We start from the raw sequence: 1,955 nt of genomic DNA, 5'->3' as shown, positions 1-1,955 counted from the left end.
ATGTCACTGGTGCCACTGTGATGTCACCCCTGGCCTTGTGAAGTCACTGCAGTCCCCTGTGATGTCACCAATGTCCCTGTGACATCAGGACTGTCCCTTTGTTGTCAGCAGTGCCCTGTGACATCACTGGTCCCAATGAGGTCACTGCAGTCTCTGTGATGTCACCACTGTCCCTTGTGGTGTCACCAATGTTTCTGATTATGTAACTGCTGCCTTTGTAATGTCACCCTAGTCCTTGTAAAGTCATCAATGTCCCCACTGATGTCACCGATGTCACTGTGATATCACAACTGTCTCTTTGTTTTCACCAGTTCCCTCTGATGTCACTGGTCCCCAGTGATGTCATGGATGTCCCTGTGATGTCCCTAGTGTCATCAGTGATATCACTGATGTCTCTGTGATGTCACACCTGGCCTTATGCAGTCACTGATGTCCCCTGTGATGTCATCAATGTCCCTGTGCCATCATGGTTTTCCCATTATTGTTGCCAGTGCCTTGTGATGTCACCAGTGTCCCTGATGATGTCACTGATGTCTCTGTGATGATACCCCTGTCATTGTGAAATCACTGATGTTCCCTCTGATGTCACTGATTTCCCTGTGACTCATGGCTGTTTCTTTTTTGTCACCAGTCCCCTGTGATGTCACTGGTCCTCAATGGTGTATCCTCTGTCCCTGTGGTATCACCACTGCCCCTGTGACTTCAGCAATGTCCCCCAGGATGTCACTTGTGCCTCTATAATGTCAGCCCTGTGCTTGTGAAGTCACCGGTGTCCCTGTGAAATCACGGCTGTCCCTTTTTTTGTCAGCAGTCCCCTGTGATGTCACTGGTCCTCAGTGATGTCACCCATCGCCCACTGATGTCACCACTGTCCCCTGTGATGTCAACAATGACCCTGATGATGTCACCGGTGTCACTATGATTTCACCCTTGCCCTTGTGAAGTCACTGAAGTCCCCTGTGATGTCACCAATAGCCCTGTGACATCACAGCTGTCCCTTTGTTGTCAACAGTCCCCTGTGATGTCTCTGGTCCCCAGTGATGTCACTGCTGTCTCTGTGATGTCACTAATGTCCCCAGAGGTGGCACCATGTCCCCGTGAGGTCACTGATGTCCCTGTGATGTCACGAGATGCCTTTGACTTCACTGATATCTCTGTGACATCATGGCTGTCCCTTTGTTTTCACCAGTCCCCTGTTGTCGTGGTCTTGCCCACCAGCCAGCCCCTGGGGCTCAGGATGGTTTTGTCCAGGTGAATTCCCATAGAAAAAAGCCAATCAAAACTTTAGTAACGCCTTTGCTAATTACATATTTAAGAAAACGGAAGAGAAGGTTGGTGGCGCAGTTGAAATTAGGAGCAGTTGAAATTGGTGGCAGTTGAAATTAGGGAGCCATGTAGGGAGAGAGAGGCAGGCCCCAGGTGGGGGCCAGGCCTCCCTCCTTCCCCGGCCCTGGGCCAGGGGCAGGTGTGACACTGAAGCCCCTTCTCTCTTGTAAGAGAGTAAAGGAAAAACACTTTAAAGGACTGACTGCTTGGACAAAAAAACACTGCAGAAGAAATTCCAGCAGAGAGATAACGAAGTGTCCAAGGTCAAAGCCAGCAACTGGAGGAGAGAGAACTTTGAAGAGAGGGGCTGTTTCTCCCCCCTTTCACTCTCTCTCTTCAGCAGGGAAAAGACTGAAAAATAAATCCCTGCTACCTTTGGAAGATTGCTGGGGTGAGGAGACCCCCATGCGGCTCACAGAGGAGCTTGTGGATGTACCAGAAAGCCGAGACTTCATGAGAAGGACTGAAATGAGGCAGAGTCCTGTTGAAGATTTATGACCCTGAGAGCTTACGCCAGAGTGAGAACGGCTCAGGTAAGCTTGGGATCCAAGTGAGGGATCCATGCTGCTGGTGCTGGAGATTTGTGACCCTGAGAGAACCTCACGCTGGAGCAAGAACGGCTTGGGTAA

This window comes from Empidonax traillii, unplaced genomic scaffold, assembly GCF_003031625.1.
Source record: "Empidonax traillii isolate 1590-97213 ecotype Southwest subspecies unplaced genomic scaffold, ASM303162v1 scaffold2574:size29358, whole genome shotgun sequence".
In the NCBI taxonomy this organism is placed as follows: Eukaryota; Metazoa; Chordata; class Aves; order Passeriformes; family Tyrannidae; genus Empidonax; species Empidonax traillii.
The sequence above is the reverse complement of the archived record's forward strand: the minus strand, read 5'-3'. Positions refer to the sequence as shown.